Source organism: Coregonus clupeaformis, unplaced genomic scaffold (genome assembly GCF_020615455.1).
Source record: "Coregonus clupeaformis isolate EN_2021a unplaced genomic scaffold, ASM2061545v1 scaf0103, whole genome shotgun sequence".
NCBI lineage: Eukaryota > Metazoa > Chordata > Actinopteri > Salmoniformes > Salmonidae > Coregonus > Coregonus clupeaformis.
The window spans coordinates 446,510-467,500 of NW_025533558.1; positions in this window are offsets into that span (position 1 = coordinate 446,510).

The following is a 20,991-nucleotide window of genomic DNA, read 5'->3' on the forward strand; positions in this document are numbered from 1 at the left end:
TTCACACTAGAGGTCTACAGTTAGTAGTCTCCAGTAGCTCTGTATTCAGACTAGAGGTCTACAGTAAGTAGTCTAGTAGCTCTGTATTCAGACTAGAGGTCTACAGTCAGTAGTCTCTAGTAGCTCTGTATTCAGACTAGAGGTCTACAGTCAGTAGTCTCCAGTAGCTCTGTATTCAGACTAGAGGTCTACAGTCAGTAGTCTCTAGTAGCTCTGTATTCAGACTAGAGGTCTACAGTCAGTAGTCTCCAGTAGCTCTGTATTCAGACTAAAGGTCTACAGTCAGTAGTCTCCAGTAGCTCTTTATTCAGACTAGAGGTCTACAGTCAGTAGTCTCTGGTATCTCTGTATTGAGACTAGAAGTCTACAGTCAGTAGTCTCCAGTAGCTCTGTATTCAGACTAGAGGTCTACAGTCAGTAGTCTCCAGTAGCTCTGTATTCAGACTAGAGGTCTACAGTCAGTAGTCTCTAGTAGCTCTGTATTCAGACTAGAGGTCTACAGTCAGTAGTCTCCAGTAGCTCTGTATTCAGACTAGAGGTCTACAGTCAGTAGTCTCTAGTAGCTCTGTATTCAAATTAGAGGTCTACAGTCAGTAGTCTAGTAGCTCTGTATTCAACAAGAGGTCTACAGTAAGTAGTCTAGTAGCTCTGTATTCAGACTAGAGGGTCTACAGTCAGTAGTCTCTAGTAGCTCTGTATTCAGACTAGAGGTCTACAGTCAGTAGTCTCCAGTAGCTCTGTATTCAGACTAGTGGTCTACAGTCAGTAGTCTCCAGTGGCTCTGTATTCAGACTAGAGGTCTACAGTCAGTAGTCTCTAGTATCTCTTTATTCAGACTAGAGGTCTACAGTCAGTAGTCTAGTAGCTCTGTATTCAGACTAGAGGTCTACAGTCAGTAGTCTCTAGTAGCTCTGTATTCAGACTAGAGGTCTACAGTAAGAAGTCTCTAGTAGCTCTGTATTCAGACTAGAGGTCTACAGTCAGTAGTCTCTAGTAGCTCTGTATTCAGACTAGAGTTCTACAGTCAGTAGTCTCTAGTAGCTCTGTATTCAGACTAGAGGTCTACAGTCAGTAGTCTCCGGTAGCTCTGTATTCACACTAGAGGTCTACAGTTAGTAGTCTCCAGTAGCTCTGTATTCAGACTAGAGGTCTACAGTAAGTAGTCTAGTAGCTCTGTATTCAGACTAGAGGTCTACAGTCAGTAGTCTCTAGTAGCTCTCTATTCAGACTAGAGGTCTACAGTCAGTAGTCTCCAGTAGCTCTGTATTCAGACTAGAGGTCTACAGTCAGTAGTCTCCAGTAGCTCTGTATTCAGACTAGAGGTCTACAGTCAGTAGTCTCCAGCAGCTCTGTATTCAGACTAGAGGTCTACAGTCAGTAGTCTCTAGTAGCTCTGTATTCAGACTAGAGGTCTACAGTAAGTAGTCTCTAGTAGCTCTGTATTCAGACTAGAGGTCTACAGTCAGTAGTCTCTAGTAGCTCTGTATTCAGACTAGAGTTCTACAGTCAGTAGTCTCTAGTAGCTCTGTATTCAGACTAGAGGTCTACAGTCAGTAGTCTCCAGTAGCTCTGTATTCACACTAGAGGTCTACAGTCAGTAGTCTCTAGTAGCTCTGTATTCAGACTAGAGGTCTACAGTAAGAAGTCTCTAGTAGCTCTGTATTCAGACTAGAGGTCTACAGTCAGTAGTCTCTAGTAGCTCTGTATTCAGACTAGAGTTCTACAGTCAGTAGTCTCTAGTAGCTCTGTATTCAGACTAGAGGTCTACAGTCAGTAGTCTCTAGTAGCTCTGTATTCAGACTAGAGGTCTACAGTAAGAAGTCTCTAGTAGCTCTGTATTCAGACTAGAGGTCTACAGTCAGTAGTCTCTAGTAGCTCTGTATTCAGACTAGAGGTCTACAGTCAGTAGTCTCTAGTAGCTCTGTATTCAGACTAGAGTTCTACAGTCAGTAGTCTCTAGTAGCTCTGTATTCAGACTAGAGGTCTACAGTCAGTAGTCTATAGTAGCTCTGTATTCAGACTAGAGTTCTACAGTCAGTAGTCTCTAGTAGCTCTGTATTCAGACTAGAGGTCTACAGTCAGTAGTCTCTAGTAGCTCTGTATTCAGACTAGAGGTCTACAGTAAGAAGTCTCTAGTAGCTCTGTATTCAGACTAGAGGGTCTACAGTCAGTAGTCTCTAGTAGCTCTGTATTCAGACTAGAGTTCTACAGTCGGTAGTCTCTAGTAGCTCTGTATTCAGACTAGAGGTCTACAGTCAGTAGTCTCCAGTAGCTCTGTATTCAGACTAGAGGTCTACAGTCAGTATTCTCTAGTAGCTCTGTATTCAGACTAGAGGTCTACAGTCAGTAGTCTCTAGTTGCTCTGTATTGAGACTAGAGGTCTACAGTCAGTAGTCTAGTAGCTCTGTATTCAACAAGAGGTCTACAGTCAGTAAACTCTAGTAGCTATGTATTGAGACTAGAGGTCTACAGTCAGTAGTCTCTAGTAGCTCTGTATTCAGACTAGAGGTCTACAGTCAGTAGTCTCTAGTAGCTCTGTATTCAGACTAGAGGTCTACAGTCAGTAGTCTCCCAGTAGCTCTGTATTCAGACTAGAGGTCTACAGTTGGAGTCTCTAGTAGCTCTGTATTCAGACTAGAGGTCTACAGTCAGTAGTCTCTAGTAGCTTTGTATTCAGACTAGAGGTCTACAGTCAGTAGTCTCTAGTAGCTCTGTATTCAGACTAGAGGTCTACAGTCAGTAGTCTCTAGTAGCTCTGTATTCAGACTAGAGTTCTACAGTCAGTAGTCTCTAGTAGCTCTGTATTCAGACTAGAGGTCTACAGTCAGTAGTCTCCAGTAGCTCTGTATTCACACTAGAGGTCTACAGTTAGTAGTCTCCAGTAGCTCTGTATTCAGACTAGAGGTCTACAGTAAGTAGTCTAGTAGCTCTGTATTCAGACTAGAGGTCTACAGTCAGTAGTCTCTAGTAGCTCTGTATTCAGACTAGAGGTCTACAGTCAGTAGTCTCCAGTAGCTCTGTATTCAGACTAGAGGTCTACAGTCAGTAGTCTCCAGTAGCTCTGTATTCAGACTAGAGGTCTACAGTCAGTAGTCTCTAGTAGCTCTGTATTCAGACTAGAGGTTAACAGTCAGTAGTCTCTGGTATCTCTGTATTCAGATTAGAGGTCTACAGGCAGTAGTCTAGTAGCTCTGTATTCAGACTAGAGGTCTACAGTCAGTAGTCTCTGGTATCTCTGTATTGTGACTAGAGGTCTACAGTCAGTAGTCTAGTAGCTCTGTATTCAGACTAGAGGTCTACAGTCAGTAGTCTCTAGTAGCTCTGTATGCAGACTAGAGGTCTACAGTCAGTAGTCTCTAGTAGCTCTGTATTCAGACTAGAGGTCTACAGTCGGTAGTCTCCTGTAGCTCTGTATTCACACTAGAGGTCTACAGTCAGTAGTCTCCTGCAGTTCTGTATTCAGACTAGAGGTCTACAGTCAGTAGTCTCCTGAAGCTCTGTATTCAGACTAGAGGTCTACAGTCAGTAGTCTCCAGTAGCTCTGTATTCAGACTAGAGGTCTACAGTCAGTAGTCTCTAGTAGCTCTGTATTCAGACTAGAGGTCTACAGTCAGTAGTCTCTGGTAGCTCTGTATTCAGACTAGAGGTCTACAGTTGGAGTCTCTAGTAGCTCTGTATTCAGACTAGAGGTCTACAGTCAGTAGTCTCTAGTAGCTCTGTATTCAGAATAGAGATCTACAGTCAGTAGTCTCTAGTAGCTCTGTATTCAGACTAGAGGTCTACAGTCAGTAGTATCCAGTATCTCTGTATTCAGACTAGAGGTCTACAGTCAGTAGTCTCCAGTAACTCTGTATTCAGACTAGAGGTCTACAGTCAGTAGTTTCCAGTAGCTCTGTATTCAGACTAGAGGTCTACAGTCAGCAGTCTCTAGTAGCTCTGTATTCAGACTAGAGGTCTACAGTCAGTAGTCTCTAGTAGCTCTGTATTCAGACTAGAGGTCTACAGTAAGTAGTCTAGTAGCTCTGTATTCAGACTAGAGGTCTACAGTCAGTAGTCTCTAGTAGCTCTGTATTCAGACTAGAGGTCTACAGTCAGTAGTGTCCAGTAGCTCTGTATTCAGACTAGAGGTCTACAGTCAGTAGTCTCCAGTAGCTCTGTATTCAGACTAGAGGTCTACAGTCAGTAGTCTCTAGTAGCTCTGTATTCAGACTAGAGGTCTACAGTCAGTAGTCTCTAGTAGCTCTGTATTCAGACTAGAGTTCTACAGTCAGTAGTCTCTAGTAGCTCTGTATTCAGACTAGAGGTCTACAGTCAGTAGTCTCCAGTAGCTCTGTATTCACACTAGAGGTCTACAGTTTGTAGTCTCCAGTAGCTCTGTATTCAGACTAGAGGTCTACAGTAAGTAGTCTAGTAGCTCTGTATTCAGACTAGAGGTCTACAGTCAGTAGTCTCTAGTAGCTCTGTATTCAGACTAGAGGTCTACAGTCAGTAGTGTCCAGTAGCTCTGTATTCAGACTAGAGGTCTACAGTCAGTAGTGTCCAGTAGCTCTGTATTCAGACTAGAGGTCTACAGTCAGTAGTGTCCAGTAGCTCTGTATTCAGACTAGAGGTCTACAGTCAGTAGTCTCTAGTAGCTCTGTATTCAGACTAGAGGTCTACAGTCAGTAGTCTCCAGTAGCTCTGTATTAAGACTAGAGGTCTACAGTCAGTAGTCTCCAGTAGCTTTGTATTCAGACTAGAGGTCTACAGTCAGCAGTCTCTAGTAGCTCTGTATTCAGACTAGAGGTATTCAGTCAGTAGTCTCCAGTAGCTCTGTATTCACACTAGAGGTCTACAGTCATTAGTCTTGTAGCTCTGTATTCAGACTAGAGGTCTACAGTCAGTAGTCTCCAGTATCTCTGTATTCAGACTAGAGGTCTACAGTCAGTAGTCTAGTAGCTCTGTATTCAGACTAGAGGTCTACAGTCAGTAGTCTAGTAGCTCTGTATTCAGACTAGAGGTCTACAGTCAGTAGTCTCCAGTAGCTCTGTATTCAGACTAGAGGTCTACAGTCAGTAGTCTCCAGTAGCTCTGTATTCAGACTAGAGGTCTACAGTCAGTAGTGTCCAGTAGCTCTGTATTCAGACTAGAGGTCTACAGTCAGTAGTCTCCAGTAGCTCTGTATTCAGACTAGAGGTCTACAGTCAGTAGTCTCTAGTAGCTCTGTATTCAGACTAGAGGTCTACAGTCAGTAGTCTCTAGTAGCTCTGTATTCAGACTAGAGTTCTACAGTCAGTAGTCTCTAGTAGCTCTGTATTCAGACTAGAGGTCTACAGTCAGTAGTCTCCAGTAGCTCTGTATTCACACTAGAGGTCTACAGTTTGTAGTCTCCAGTAGCTCTGTATTCAGACTAGAGGTCTACAGTAAGTAGTCTAGTAGCTCTGTATTCAGACTAGAGGTCTACAGTCAGTAGTCTCTAGTAGCTCTGTATTCAGACTAGAGGTCTACAGTCAGTAGTGTCCAGTAGCTCTGTATTCAGACTAGAGGTCTACAGTCAGTAGTGTCCAGTAGCTCTGTATTCAGACTAGAGGTCTACAGTCAGTAGTGTCCAGTAGCTCTGTATTCAGACTAGAGGTCTACAGTCAGTAGTCTCTAGTAGCTCTGTATTCAGACTAGAGGTCTACAGTCAGTAGTCTCCAGTAGCTCTGTATTCAGACTAGAGGTCTACAGTCAGTAGTCTCCAGTAGCTTTGTATTCAGACTAGAGGTCTACAGTCAGCAGTCTCTAGTAGCTCTGTATTCAGACTAGAGGTATTCAGTCAGTAGTCTCCAGTAGCTCTGTATTCAGACTAGAGGTCTACAGTCATTAGTCTCTGTAGCTCTGTATTCAGACTAGAGGTCTACAGTCAGTAGTCTCCAGTATCTCTGTATTCAGACTAGAGGTCTACAGTCAGTAGTCTAGTAGCTCTGTATTCAGACTAGAGGTCTACAGTCAGTAGTCTAGTAGCTCTGTATTCAGACTAGAGGTCTACAGTCAGTAGTCTCCAGTAGCTCTGTATTCAGACTAGAGGTCTACAGTCAGTAGTCTCCAGTAGCTCTGTATTCAGACTAGAGGTCTACAGTCAGTAGTCTCTAGTAGCTCTGTATTCAGACTAGAGGTCTACAGTCAGTAGTCTCCAGTAGCTCTGTATTCAGACTAGAGGTCTACAGTCAGTAGTCTCTAGTAGCTCTGTATTCAAATTAGAGGTCTACAGTCAGTAGTCTAGTAGCTCTGTATTCAACAAGAGGTCTACAGTCAGTAGTCTCTAGTAGCTCTGTATTGAGACTAGAGGTCTACAGTCAGTAGTCTCTAATATCTCTGTATTCAGACTAGAGGTCTACAGTTGGAGTCTCCAGTAGCTCTGTATTCACACTAGAGGTCTACAGTCAGTAGTCTAGTAGCTCTGTATTCAGACTAGAGGTCTACAGTCAGTAGTCTCCAGTAGCTCTGTATTCACACTAGAGGTCTACAGTCAGTAGTCTAGTAGCTCTGTATTCAGACTAGAGGTCTACAGTCAGTAGTCTCCAGTATCTCTGTATTCAGACTAGAGGTCTACAGTCAGTAGTCTCTTGTACATCTGTATTCAGACTAGAGGTCTACAGTCAGTAGTCTCTAGTAGCTCTGTATTCAGACTAGAGGTCTACAGTAAGTTGTCTCCTGCAGCTCTGTATTCAGACTAGAGGTCTACAGTCAGTAGTCTCCAGTAGCTCTGTATTCACACTAGAGGTCTACAGTCAGTAGTCTAGTAGCTCTGTATTCAGACTAGAGGTCTACAGTCAGTAGTCTAGTAGCTCTGTATTCAGACTAGAGGTCTACAGTCAGTAGTCTCCAGTAGCTCTGTATTCAGACTAGAGGTCTACAGTCAGTATTCTCTAGTAGCTCTGTATTCAGACTAGAGGTCTACAGTCAGTAGTCTCTAGTTGCTCTGTATTGAGACTAGAGGTCTACAGTCAGTAGTCTAGTAGCTCTGTATTCAACAAGAGGTCTACAGTCAGTAGTCTCTAGTAGCTATGTATTGAGACTAGAGGTCTACAGTCAGTAGTCTCTAGTAGCTCTGTATTCAGACTAGAGGTCTACAGTCAGTAGTCTCTAGTAGCTCTGTATTCAGACTAGAGGTCTACAGTCAGTAGTCTCCAGTAGCTCTGTATTCAGACTAGAGGTCTACAGTTGGAGTCTCTAGTAGCTCTGTATTCAGACTAGAGGTCTACAGTCAGTAGTCTCTAGTAGCTCTGTATTCAGACTAGAGGTCTACAGTCAGTAGTCTCTAGTAGCTCTGTATTCAGACTAGAGGTCTACAGTCAGTAGTCCAGTAGCTCTGTATTCAGACTAGAGGTCTAAAGTCAGTAGTCTCTAGTGGCTCTGTATTCAGACTAGAGGTCTACAGTAAGAAGTCTCTAGTAGCTCTGTATTCAGACTAGAGGTCTACAGTCAGTAGTCTCTAGTAGCTCTGTATTCAGACTAGAGTTCTACAGTCAGTAGTCTCTAGTAGCTCTGTATTCAGACTAGAGGTCTACAGTCAGTTGTCTCCAGTAGCTCTGTATTCACACTAGAGGTCTACAGTTAGTAGTCTCCAGTAGCTCTGTATTCAGACTAGAGGTCTACAGTAAGTAGTCTAGTAGCTCTGTATTCAGACTAGAGGTCTACAGTCAGTAGTCTCTAGTAGCTCTGTATTCAGACTAGAGGTTGTGATGTCACGAGAGGCTGTGTCCTGGAGGGACGTTACATCCCCCTGAGGTGGCTGCAAACCCAGACAGCTATGGCTCCATCTGCCGGTATGGTCGGGAACTCCACCCCTCTATGGCCAATCTTCCCACGCAGCTGAAACAAATGAGGAGCTGATGAGCTGAAGGTTTGGGAAGGGAAGAGACACACTGAGGGGGTGTGTGGGGGGTGAGGAGACACAGTCTCCAACCTGGGCTCTCTGGAGGACAAGAGTGCTGCACGTCCACTTCCATGAGGAATATAAGGATTTGGAGATACTTACCTTTGGGAAATACTCACCTTGGATATATGCACCTGTGGAAATACGTGAGAGACATTTGGAAGGACTTTTTGCTGGGTTGGCCACTAGCTGCAACGTGGACTACAGTAAGGCTGGGGAAAAGTTATCTGAGCGAGTGAGAATGATGATTTTGGATGTGGAAGAGACATCCCTGAACTGTTAACCCTTAAAGAGCCACAAGAGAACAGAATTTTGTTATATTTTCGTTAATTTCCCAAGACCTATAATAAAATCCTTGTTTTGTTTGAACCTTGTCTCCTTGCACTACTTGAGCAATCCCGCTGAAAGCTGTGTAGCCTCTCGTGACGTCACAGATGGTGGAGAATACGGGCACGCTCAGCGTTAATAGTGCATGTCAGAGGAGGATACCGAAGGTTTGATCACCCAGTTTTCCAAGTTGGCCGTAGGCTCCCGCCGACTGAAATGGAGGACATATTGAAAGCCCTTGTTGCTGGCCAGCAAGCCCAGATGCAAGCAAACGTGGCTCTCTTGGAGGAGCAAAAGAAAGCCAACCTTCTGAAGGCAGAGGAATTGCAGTTGCAGAGACAGAGGTTGTCCAAAATACCCGCCCAATAAAGGCAAGTGACTTTATATCTAAGATGGGAGCTACCGATGACATTGAGGCATACCTGCATGCATTTGAGGCCACGGCCACTAGGGAAGCCTGGCCCAAGCAACAGTGGGTTGGTCTGTTAGCCCCCTTTCTAACCGGGGAATCGCTGAATGCTGTCCGGGACCTGGGCCCTGACCAGGTTACTGACTATGATGCCCTGAAGTCTGAGATCCTCAGCAGATATGGACTCACAAAGTTTGGTATGGCCCAGCGCTTTCACAGCTGGACCTTCCAACCAGACCAACCTCCTCGGGCGCAGATGCATGAACTTGTCCCGAATCGCAGGAAATGGCTGGATCCGCAGAGGAATACAGCAGCGGCGGTGGTGGAGGCCGTTGTGGTGGATCGTTACCTACGCGCCCTGCCTTATGAGGCAAAATGGTTCATCAGTCAACAGGCCTTGACCACGGCTGATCTGACCGTGGAAGCTGTGGAAAAGTACCAGGCCACAGCGGAGATGCTGAATGCTTCCCGAAAAAGACCCCAGGAGTGCGGCCCCACCACAAATGGGAAGAACCCGTCCAAAGGACCCCCAAGGTCTCGAACCCAGCCACGTCAGGACTTATCCCGGCTCCAGGGGGAGCCAGAAACCAGGCGGGTCCAAGAAGAGTACACCAGGAGGGGGAAACTTCGACAGTGTTACCGGTGTGGGGGAGATGGGACATATCTCCTGGCAGTGTGGGGAAACCAGCCGATGAACCTATGCCCACTGCGGAGTCCTCCAGCTCAGCACCCACACACCGTTTTGCCTCGCTCTTGGGAGTCGTAGATGGCGGCCCAGATCGACCCCCCACCTGCCCGGTAACTGTGAATCACCATGATGTGGAGGCCTTACTGGATTCTGGTAGCCGGGCCACCCTGGTGCGTAAGGGATTTGGTGGGCCCAACGTGTCTGACCCCGGGGAAAGTCCTCCCAGTTTCCTGTGTCCATGGGGACACCAGAGAATACCCCATTACTGAACTTACAATGACCAGCACACGGGGAACCATACACACGACGGCGGGGGTGGTTGATTCCCTCCCCGTCCCTGTCCTAATTGGACGAGACTGCCCAGCCTTTGCCACCCCGGAGGGGCTCTACCAGTATACCCGACTTCCGTTTGGTCTCCACGGGGCACCTGCCACGTTCCAACGCCTGATGGATCGAGTCCTTGCGCCCCACAAGAGGTACGCAGCGGCTTATTTGGATGATGTTGTTATACAAAGTCCGGATTGGGCCAGCCACATACCCCGGGTACAAGCGGTGCTGGATTCGCTCAGGGAAGCAGGGCTCACGGCAAACCCGAAGAAGTGCAAGCTGGCCTTCAGTGAGACAAACTACCCACCATTGGGCGGGGTTGGTCAAACCACAGGAAGCCAAACTGCGGGCCATACAGGACTGGCCGCAGCCCATCACCAAGAAGCAAGTAAGGTCATTTTGGGCCTCGCTGGCTACTATAGACGCTTTATTGCAGATTTTACGCTACCATAGCTGCACCGTTGACGGAGCTGACGACCAAACGCCACTCACGAATGGTGAAGTGGAACCCTGCGGCGGAGGCGGCTTTCCTCAACCTGAAGCGAGCACTCTGCTCCAGTCCGATCCTGGTAGCACCAGACTTCAAGAAGGAATTCATTGTCCAAGCGGATGCTTCGGGAGGTGGGTCTGGGTGCTGTCCTCACCCAGGCACATGACGGTGAAGAACATCCCATTCTCTACCTAAGCAGAAAGTTACTTCCAAGAGAGAAGAACTATTCAACGGTGGAGAAAGAATGTCTGGCTGTAGTCTGGGCCCTGGAGTCCCTTCGGTTCTATCTCCTGGGCCGGCGTTTCATGGTGGTATCTGATCACGCCCCCTCTGCAGTGGATGGCCAAGAACAAGGGAATCAAACAGTAGAGTAACCAGATGGTTTTTGAGCTTGCAACCGTTTAACTTTTCTGTTGTCCACAGGGCTGGCAAGCACCACGGCAATGGACGCCCTCTCCCGGCGTGATGCCTTCTTCGCTGCCTTTACCCGACGAGGACGTCGGTCCGAGGAGGGGATGTGTGATGTCACGAGAGGCTGTGTCCTGGAGGGACGTTACATCCCCTGAGGTGGCTGCAAACCCAGACAGCTATGGCTCCATCTGCTGGTATGGTCGGGAACTCCCACCCCTCTATGGCCAATCTTCCCACGCAGCTGAAACAAATGAGGAGCTGATGAGCTGAAGGTTTGGGAAGGGAAGAGACACACTGAGGGGGTGTGTGGGGGTGAGGAGACACAGTCTCCAACCTGGGCTCTCTGGAGGACAAGAGTGCTGCACGTCCACTTCCATGAGGAATATAAGGATTTGGAGATACTTACCTTTGGGAAATACTCACCTTTGGATATATGCACCTGTGGAAATACGTGAGAGACATTTGGAAGGACTTTTTGCTGGGTTGGCCACTAGCTGCAACGTGGACTACAGTAAGGCTGGGGAAAAGTTATCTGAGCGAGTGAGAATGATGATTTTGGATGTGGAAGAGACATCCCTGAACTGTTAACCCTTAAAGAGCCACAAGAGAACAGAATTTTGTTATATTTTCGTTAATTTCCCAAGACCTATAATAAAATCCTTGTTTTGTTTGAACCTTGTCTCCTTGCACTACTTGAGCAATCCCGCTGAAAGCTGTGTAGCCTCTCGTGACGTCACAAGGTCTACAGTCAGTAGTCTCCAGTAGCTCTGTATTCAGACTAGAGGTCTACAGTCAGTAGTCTCCAGTAGCTCTGTATTCAGACTAGAGGTCTACAGTCAGTAGTCTCTAGTAGCTCTGTATTCAGACTAGAGGTCTACAGTCAGTAGTCTCCAGTAGCTCTGTATTCAGACTAGAGGTCTACAGTCAGTAGTCTCCAGTAGCTCTGTATTCAGACTAGAAGTCTACAGTCAGTAGTCTCTGGTATCTCTGTATTGAGACTAGAGGTCTACAGTCAGTAGTCTCTAGTAGCTCTGTATTCAGACTAGAGGTCTACAGTCAGTAGTCTCCAGTAGCTCTGTATTCAGACTAGAGGTCTACAGTCAGTAGTCTCCAGTAGCTCTGTATTCAGACTAGAGGTCTACAGTCAGTAGTCTCTAGTAGCTCTGTATTCAGACTAGAGGTCTACAGTCAGTAGTCTCCAGTAGCTCTGTATTCACACTAGAGGTCTATAGTCAGTAGTCTCCAGTAGCTCTTTATTCAGACTAGAGGTCTACAGTCAGTAGTCTCTGGTATCTCTGTATTGAGACTAGAGGTCTACAGTCAGTAGTCTCTAGTAGCTCTGTATTCAGACTAGAGGTCTACAGTCAGTAGTCTATAGTAGCTCTGTATTCAGACTAGAGGTCAACAGTCAGTAGTCTCTGGTATCTCTGTATTCAGATTAGAGGTCTACAGGCAGTAGTCTAGTAGCAATGTATTCAGACTAGAGGTCTACAGTCAGTAGTCTCCAGTAGCTCTGTATTCAGACTAGAGGTCTACAGTCAGTAGTCTTGTAGCTCTGTATTCAGACTAGAGGTCTACAGTCAGTAGTCTCCAGTATCTCTGTATTCAGACTAGAGGTCTACAGTCAGTAGTCTAGTAGCTCTGTATTCAGACTAGAGGTCTACAGTCAGTAGTCTAGTAGCTCTGTATTCAGACTAGAGGTCTACAGTCAGTAGTCTCCAGTAGCTCTGTATTCAGACTAGAGGTCTACAGTCAGTAGTCTCCAGTAGCTCTGTATTCAGACTAGAGGTCTACAGTCAGTAGTCTCTAGTAGCTCTGTATTCAGACTAGAGGTCTACAGTCAGTAGTCTCCAGTAGCTCTGTATTCAGACTAGAGGTCTACAGTCAGTAGTCTCTAGTAGCTCTGTATTCAAATTAGGGGTCTATAGTCATTATTCTAGTAGCTCTGTATTCAACAAGAGGTCTACAGTCAGTAGTCTCTAGTAGCTCTGTATTGAGACTAGAGGTCTACAGTCAGTAGTCTCTAATATCTCTGTATTCAGACTAGAGGTCTACAGTTGGAGTGTCCAGTAGCTCTGTATTCACACTAGAGGTCTACAGTCAGTAGTCTAGTAGCTCTGTATTCAGACTAGAGGTCTAAAGTCAGTAGTCTCCAGTAGCTCTGTATTCACACTAGAGGTCTACAGTCAGTAGTCTAGTAGCTCTGTATTCAGACTAGAGGTCTACAGTCAGTAGTCTCCAGTATCTCTGTATTCAGACTAGAGGTCTACAGTCAGTAGTCTCTTGTACATCTGTATTCAGACTAGAGGTCTACAGTCAGTAGTCTCTAGTAGCTCTGTATTCAGACTAGAGGTCTACAGTAAGTTGTCTCCTGCAGCTCTGTATTCAGACTAGAGGTCTACAGTCAGTAGTCTCCAGTAGCTCTGTATTCACACTAGAGGTCTACAGTCAGTAGTCTAGTAGCTCTGTATTCAGACTAGAGGTCTACAGTCAGTAGTCTAGTAGCTCTGTATTCAGACTAGAGGTCTACAGTCAGTAGTCTCCAGTAGCAGCACTGTATTCAGACTAGAGGTCTACAGTCAGTAGTCTCTAGTTGCTCTGTATTGAGACTAGAGGTCTACAGTCAGTAGTCTAGTAGCTCTGTATTCAACAAGAGGTCTACAGTCAGTAGTCTCTAGTAGCTATGTATTGAGACTAGAGGTCTACAGTAAGAAGTCTCTAGTAGCTCTGTATTCAGACTAGAGGTCTACAGTAAGAAGTCTCTAGTAGCTCTGTATTCAGACTAGAGGTCTACAGTCAGTAGTCTCTAGTAGCTCTGTATTCAGACTAGAGTTCTACAGTCAGTAGTCTCTAGTAGCTCTGTATTCAGACTAGAGGTCTACAGTCAGTAGTCTCCAGTAGCTCTGTATTCACACTAGAGGTCTACAGTTAGTAGTCTCCAGTAGCTCTGTATTCAGACTAGAGGTCTACAGTAAGTAGTCTAGTAGCTCTGTATTGAGACTAGAGGTCTACAGTCAGTAGTCTCTAGTAGCTCTGTATTCAGACTAGAGGTCTACAGTCAGTAGTCTCCAGTAGCTCTGTATTCAGACTAGAGGTCTACAGTCAGTAGTCTCCAGTAGCTCTGTATTCAGACTAGAGGTCTACAGTCAGTAGTCTCTAGTAGCTCTGTATTCAGACTAGAGGTCTACAGTCAGTAGTCTCCAGTAGCTCTGTATTCGGACTAGAGGTCTACAGTCAGTAGTCTCCAGTAGCTCTGTATTCAGACTAGAAGTCTACAGTCAGTAGTCTCTGGTATCTCTGTATTGAGACTAGAGGTCTACAGTCAGTAGTCTCTAGTAGCTCTGTATTCAGACTAGAGGTCTACAGTCAGTAGTCTCTAGTAGCTCTGTATTCAGACTAGAGGTCAACAGTCAGTAGTCTCTGGTATCTCTGTATTCAGATTAGAGGTCTACAGGCAGTAGTCTAGTAGCTCTGTATTCAGACTAGAGGTCTACAGTCAGTAGTCTCCAGTAGCTCTGTATTCAGACTAGAGGTCTACAGTCAGTAGTCTCTAATATCTCTGTATTCAGACTAGAGGTCTACAGTTGGAGTGTCCAGTAGCTCTGTATTCACACTAGAGGTCTACAGTCAGTAGTCTAGTAGCTCTGTATTCAGACTAGAGGTCTACAGTCAGTAGTCTCCAGTAGCTCTGTATTCACACTAGAGGTCTACAGTCAGTAGTCTAGTAGCTCTGTATTCAGACTAGAGGTCTACAGTCAGTAGTCTCCAGTATCTCTGTATTCAGACTAGAGGTCTACAGTCAGTAGTCTCTTGTGCATCTGTATTCAGACTAGAGGTCTACAGTCAGTAGTCTCTAGTAGCTCTGTATTCAGACTAGAGGTCTACAGTAAGTTGTCTCCTGCAGCTCTGTATTCAGACTAGAGGTCTACAGTCAGTAGTCTCCAGTAGCTCTGTATTCACACTAGAGGTCTACAGTCAGTAGTCTAGTAGCTCTGTATTCAGACTAGAGGTCTACAGTCAGTAGTCTAGTAGCTCTGTATTCAGACTAGAGGTCTACAGTCAGTAGTCTCCAGTAGCAGCTCTGTATTCAGACTAGAGGTCTACAGTCAGTAGTCTCTAGTTGCTCTGGGTTGAGACTAGAGGTCTACAGTCAGTAGTCTAGTAGCTCTGTATTCAACAAGAGGTCTACAGTCAGTAGTCTCTAGTAGCTATGTATTGAGACTAGAGGTCTACAGTCAGTAGTCTCTAGTAGCTCTGTATTCAGACTAGAGGTCTACAGTCAGTAGTCTCTAGTAGCTCTGTATTCAGACTAGAGGTCTACAGTCAGTAGTCTCTAGTTGCTCTGTATTCAGACTAGAGGTCTACAGTCAGTAGTCTCCAGTAGCTCTGTATTCAGACTAGAGGTCTACAGTTGGAGTCTCTAGTAGCTCTGTATTCAGACTAGAGGTCTACAGTCAGTAGTCTCTAGTAGCTCTGTATTCAGACTAGAGGTCTACAGTCAGTAGTCTCTAGTAGCTCTGTATTCAGACTAGAGGTCTACAGTCAGTAGTCCAGTAGCTCTGTATTCAGACTAGAGGTCTACAGTCAGTAGTCTCTAGTAGCTCTGTATTCAGACTAGAGGTCTACAGTAAGAAGTCTCTAGTAGCTCTGTATTCAGACTAGAGGTCTACAGTCAGTAGTCTCTAGTAGCTCTGTATTCAGACTAGAGTTCTACAGTCAGTAGTCTCCAGTAGCTCTGTATTCACACTAGAGGTCTACAGTTAGTAGTCTCCAGTAGCTCTGTATTCAGACTAGAGGTCTACAGTAAGTAGTCTAGTAGCTCTGTATTCAGACTAGAGGTCTACAGTCAGTAGTCTCTAGTAGCTCTGTATTCAGACTAGAGGTCTACAGTCAGTAGTCTCCAGTAGCTCTGTATTCAGACTAGAGGTCTACAGTCAGTAGTCTCCAGTAGCTCTGTATTCAGACTAGAGGTCTACAGTCAGTAGTCTCTAGTAGCTCTGTATTCAGACTAGAGGTCTACAGTCAGTAGTCTCCAGTAGCTCTGTATTCAGACTAGAGGTCTACAGTCAGTAGTCTCCAGTAGCTCTGTATTCAGACTAGAAGTCTACAGTCAGTAGTCTCTGGTATATCTGTATTGAGACTAGAGGTCTACAGTCAGTAGTCTCTAGTAGCTCTGTATTCAGACTAGAGGTCTACAGTCAGTAGTCTCTAGTAGCTCTGTATTCAGACTAGAGGTCAACAGTCAGTAGTCTCTGGTATCTCTGTATTCAGATTAGAGGTCTACAGGCAGTAGTCTAGTAGCTCTGTATTCAGACTAGAGGTCTACAGTCAGTAGTCTCCAGTAGCTCTGTATTCAGACTAGAGGTCTACAGTCAGTAGCCTCTAGTAGCTCCGTATTCACACTAGAGGTCTACAGTCAGTAGTCTCTAGTAGCTCTGTATTCAGACTAGAGGTCTACAGTCAGCAGTCTCTAGTAGCTCTGTATTCAGACTAGAGGTATACAGTCAGTAGTCTCCAGTAGCTCTGTATTCACACTAGAGGTCTACAGTCAGTAGTCTAGTAGCTCTGTATTCAGACTGGAGGTCTACAGTCAGTAGTCTCCAGTATCTCTGTATTCAGACTAGAGGTCTACAGTCAGTAGTCTAGTAGCTCTGTATTCAGACTAGAGGTCTACAGTCAGTAGTCTAGTAGCTCTGTATTCAGACTAGAGGTCTACAGTCAGTAGTCTCCAGTAGCTCTGTATTCAGACTAGAGGTCTACAGTCAGTAGTCTCCAGTAGCTCTGTATTCAGACTAGAGGTCTACAGTCAGTATTCTAGTAGCTCTGTATTCAACAAGAGGTCTACAGTCAGTAGTCTCTAGTAGCTCTGTATTGAGACTAGAGGTCTACAGTCAGTAGTCTCTAATATCTCTGTATTCAGACTAGAGGTCTACAGTTGGAGTCTCCAGTAGCTCTGTATTCACACTAGAGGTCTACAGTCAGTAGTCTAGTAGCTCTGTATTCAGACTAGAGGTCTACAGTCAGTGGTCTCCAGTAGCTCTGTATTCACACTAGAGGTCTACAGTCAGTAGTCTAGTAGCTCTGTGTTCAGACTAGAGGTCTACAGTCAGTAGTCTCTTGTACATCTGTATTCAGACTAGAGGTCTACAGTAAGTTGTCTCCTGCAGCTCTGTATTCAGACTAGAGGTCTACAGTCAGTAGTCTCCAGTAGCTCTGTATTCACACTAGAGGTCTACAGTCAGTAGTCTAGTAGCTCTGTATTCAGACTAGAGGTCTACAGTCAGTAGTCTAGTAGCTCTGTATTCAGACTAGAGGTCTACAGTCAGTAGTCTCCAGTAGCTCTGTATTCAGACTAGAGGTCTACAGTCAGTAGTCTCTAGTAGCTCTGTATTCAGACTAGAGGTCTACAGTCAGTAGTCTCTAGTTGCTCTGTATTGAGACTAGAGGTCTACAGTCAGTAGTCTAGTAGCTCTGTATTCAACAAGATGTCTACAGTCAGTAGTCTCTAGTAGTTCTGTATTGAGACTAGAGGTCTACAGTCAGTAGTCTCCAGTAGCTCTGTATTCGGACTAGAGGTCTACAGTCAGTAGTCTCTAGTAGCTCTGTATTCAGACTAGAGGTCTACAGTCAGTAGTCTCCAGTAGCTCTGTATTCAGACTAGAGGTCTACAGTTGGAGTCTCTAGTAGCTCTGTATTCAGACTAGAGGTCTACAGTCAGTAGTCTCTAGTAGCTCTGTATTCAGACTAGAGGTCTACAGTCAGTAGTCTCTAGTAGCTCTGTATTCAGACTAGAGGTCTACAGTCAGTAGTCTCCAGTAGCTCTGTATTCACACTAGAGGTCTACAGTCAGTAGTCTAGTAGCTCTGTATTCAGACTAGAGGTCTACAGTCAGTAGTATCCAGTATATCTGTATTCAGACTAGAGGTCTACAGTCAGTATTCTCCAGTATCTCTGTATTCAGACTAGAGGTCTACAGTCAGTAGTCTCCAGTAGCTCTGTATTCAGACTAGAGCTCTACAGTCAGTAGTCTCTAGTAGCTCTTTATTCAGACTAGAGGTCTACAGTCAGTAGTCTCTAGTAGCTCTGTATTCAGACTAGAGGTCTACAGTCAGTAGTCTAGTAACTCTGTATTCAGACTAGAGGTCTACAGTCAGTAGTCTCCAGTAGCTCTGTATTCAGACTAGAGGTCTACATTATGTTGTCTCCTGCAGCTCTGTATTCAGTCTAGATGTCTACAGTCAGTAGTCTCTAGTAGCTCTGTATTCAGACTAGAGGTCTACAGTCAGTAGTCTCTAGTAGCTCTGTATTCAGACTAGAGGTCTACAGTCAGTAGTCTCCAGTAGCTCTGTATTCAGACTAGAGGTCTACAATCAATAGTCTCTGGTATCTCTGCATTCAGTCTAGAGGTCTACAGTCAGTAGTCTCTGGTATCTCTGCATTCAGTCTAGAGGTCTACAGTCAGTAGTCTCTAGTAGCTCTGTATTCAGACTAGAGGTCTACAGTCAGTAGTCTCTAGTAGCTCTGTATTCAGACTAGAGGTCTACAGTCAGTAGTCTCCAGTAGCTCTGTATTCAGACTAGAGGTCTACAATCAATAGTCTCTGGTATCTCTGCATTCAGTCTAGAGGTCTACAGTCAGTAGTCTCTGGTATCTCTGCATTCAGTCTAGAGGTCTACAGTCAGTAGTCTCCTGCAGCTCTGCATTCAGACTAGAGGTCTACAGTCAGTAGTCTCCAGTAGCTCTGTATTCAGACTAGAGGTCTACAGTCAGTAGTCTCCAGTAGCTCTGTATTCAGACTAGAGGTCTACAGTCAGTAGTCTCCAGTAGCTCTGTATTCAGTCTAGAGGTCTAGAGTCACCAGTCTAGTAGCTCTGTATTCAGACTAGAGGTCTACAGTCAGTAGTCTCCAGTAGCTCTGACTCTAATTCAAATCAATTCACATTTTATTTGTCACATACACGTGTTTAGCAGATGTTATTGCGGGTGTAGTGAAATGCTTGTGCATCTAGCTCTGACAGTGCAGTAACATCTAACAAGTAATATCTAACAATTTCAAAAACATATAGCCAATACACACAAATCTAAGTAAGGAACGGAATTTAAGAATATATACATGTGGTCCTCTGTAGCTCAATTGGTAGAGCATGTCTCTTGTAATGCCAGGGTAGTGGGTTCGATCCCCGGGACCACCCATACGTAAAAATGTATGCACACATGACTGTAAGTTGCTTTGGATAAAAGCGTCTGCTAAATGGTATATTATTATTATACATGGACAAGCAATGACAGAGCGGCATGGACTAAGATACAGTAGAATATTATAGAATAGAATACAGCATATATATATGAGATGAGTAGTGCAAGATATGTAAACATTATTAAAGTGACTAGTGTTCCATTTCTTAAAGTGGCCAGTGATTTCAATAGGCAGCATCAGCCTCTAATGTGCTAGTGATGGCCATTTAACAGTCTGATGGCCTTGAGATAGAAGCTGTTTTTCAGTTTCTCAGTCCCAGATTTGATGCACCAGTACTGACCTCGCCTTCTGGATGATAGCGGGGTGAACAGGCAGTGGCTCGGGTGGTTGATGTCCTTGATGATTTTTTTGGCCTTCCTGTGACATCGGGTGCTGTATGTGTCTTGGAGGGCGGGTAGTTTGCCCCCGGTAATGCGTTGGGCAGTACGCACCACCCTCTGGAGAGCCCTGCGGTTGAGGGTGGTGCAGTTGCTGTACCAGGCGGTGATACAGCCCGACAGGATGCTCTCAATTGTGCATCTGTAAAAGTTTGTGATGGTTTTAGGTGCCAAGCAAAATGTCTTCAGCCTCCTGAGGTTGAAGAGGCTCTGTTGCGCCTTCTTCACCACACTGTCTGCGTGGGTGGACCATTTTAGTTTATCAGTGATGTGTACGCCAAGGAACTTGAAACTTTCCACCTTCTCCACTGCGGCCCCGTCGATGTAGATAGGGGGGTGCACCCTCTGCTATTTCCTGAAGTCCACGATCATCTCCTTTGTTTTGTTGACGTTGAGTGAGAGGTTATTTTCCTGGCACTACACTCCCAGTGCCCTCACCTCCTCCCTGTAGGCTGTCTCGTCATTGTTGGTAATCAAGCCTACTACTGTTCTGTCGTCTGCAAACTTAAAGCCCAATGAGTTTGGCCATGCAGTCATGGGTGAACAGGGAGTACAGGAGGGGGCTGAGCACGCACCCTTGTAGAGCCCTAGTGTTGAGGATCAGCAAAGTGGAGATGTTGTTTCCTACTTTCACCACCTGGGGGCGGCCCGTCAGTAAGTCCAGGACCCAGTTGCACAGGGCGTGGATTCCTATTGGTCAGACCAGCGTTATATAGTCCATAGCACGGCTACTTCCTGTTTGAGTTTCTGCCTATAGGAAGGGAGGAGCAAAATGGAGTCGTGGTCAGATTTGCCGAAAAGAGGGCGGGGGAGGGCCTTATAACCATCCCAGAAGTTCGAATAGCAATGGTCGAGGATTTTAGCAACCCGAGTACAACAGTCGATATGTTGATAGAACTTCGGCAGCCTAGTCCTCAAATTTGCTTTGTTAAAATTTCCGGCTACAATAAATGCAGCCTCAGGATATGAGGTTTCCAGTTTGCATAAAGTCCAGTGAAGTTCTTTGAGGGCCGTCGTGGTATCAGCTTGAGGGGGGATATACACGGCCGTGACTATAACCGAAGAAAATTATCTTAGGTGATAATACGGTCGGCATTTGATTGTGAGGTATTCTAGGTCGGGTGAACAGAAGGACTCGAGTTCCTCTGTTACTACAATTACACCATGAGTTGTTAATCATGAAACACACACCTCCGCCCTTCTGCTTTCCGGAGAGATATTTATTTCTGTCTGTGCGATGAACTGTGAACCCATCTGGCTGGATCGATTTCGACAGAATATCCCCAGAGAGCAATGTTTCCGTGAAACAAAGTATGTTACAGGCCCTGATGTCTCTCTGGAAAGAAAGCCGCGCCCTGAGCTCGCCGACCTTGTTATCCAAAGACTTAACATTAGCGAGTAGTATACTTGGAAGCGGTGGGTGGTGTGCGCGCCTCCTAAGTCGAACCAGCAGGCCGCTCCGAGTGCCTCTCCTCCGCCGGCGATGTTTTGGGTCAGCCGCTGGAACCAGTTCAATTGCCCTGGGGAGAGCAAACAAAGGATCTGCTTCGGGAAAGTCGTATTCCTGGTCGTAATGCTGGTGAGTTACCGCCGCCCTGATATCCAAAAGTTTTTCACGGCTGTACTGTATGTAACGATACAAAACACTTTCTCAGCTAATAATGTAAAAAAGAATACAGAAAAAAAAAGAAAAAAATATCCTAAGAGCTAGTCGCAAGGCCGCCATCTTCGTCGGCGCCAAGGACAATTTTTAGGAGGAGGAGGAGTAGCTCTGTATTCAGACTAGAGCACTAAAGTGATTCTGC